The sequence below is a fragment of the Alligator sinensis genome, unplaced genomic scaffold, assembly GCF_000455745.1.
Source record: "Alligator sinensis unplaced genomic scaffold, ASM45574v1 scaffold1275_1, whole genome shotgun sequence".
In the NCBI taxonomy this organism is placed as follows: Eukaryota; Metazoa; Chordata; order Crocodylia; family Alligatoridae; genus Alligator; species Alligator sinensis.
The window spans coordinates 72,963-73,745 of NW_005843424.1; positions in this window are offsets into that span (position 1 = coordinate 72,963).

Sequence of the window (783 nt, forward strand, 5' to 3'; positions counted from 1 at the left end):
TGCGCGGCTGGGGCCTGCCTCTCTCTGCAGGGGAGCAGAGGGGTGTCGGGGTGGGGAGGGCTGGCGGGTTTAGGGGAGCCAAGGGAAGGCTACCCCTGCCCACGGCGCAGGGCAGAGCTTGCAGCACTGGCTTGCCTACCAGCGCTGTGGTGCATGGGTGGGACTGGGGAGTTGGTTCACCAGGTTCCCCTTTTGCACCCTCTTTCCCCCACCCCATGCTATGTTTTGAATAAATAAGACCTATTCTGTATTCTAACATGCACTACCACTTTGCCTTACATTGAAGACACTTATAACCAGCTTTAATTAAGGCTGCTTCTGCCATTTTAAAACTCTCTAAAATCAACCAGTGTAATTTAAGTGACCTCTTTAGACAGCTTTAAAATGGCAAAAATTGCATCTGTGCTAGATCCATTACTGAGAATCACCACCGGTATATCGTCATGAGAAACAGGAATAATGATTGATGAATTCAGTGGGAAAATTCATGGGGTTATTTAAACACAGGGGGAAATCTGAAAAATTGAAAACCCAGATTGAGTCATGACAGAAGTGAAGTAAAAAGTAAAGGACGGTCCTAGGCTGTGGCATTAGGTTTGGTGAGAAAGCTTCAGGGTTCACCTTACCCCCACCCCGGATTACTCTGATGGGTTCACCCACCCAGAACACCTCACCACTCCTGGGGGCTCCTCGGACGAAGGTTGCGCAGAGCTGCGTGTGTGCGGGCTGGCCGCGGGCTGCTCTGGTTGGCGGATTTGTCACACTTAAAAAGAAACACAGAAC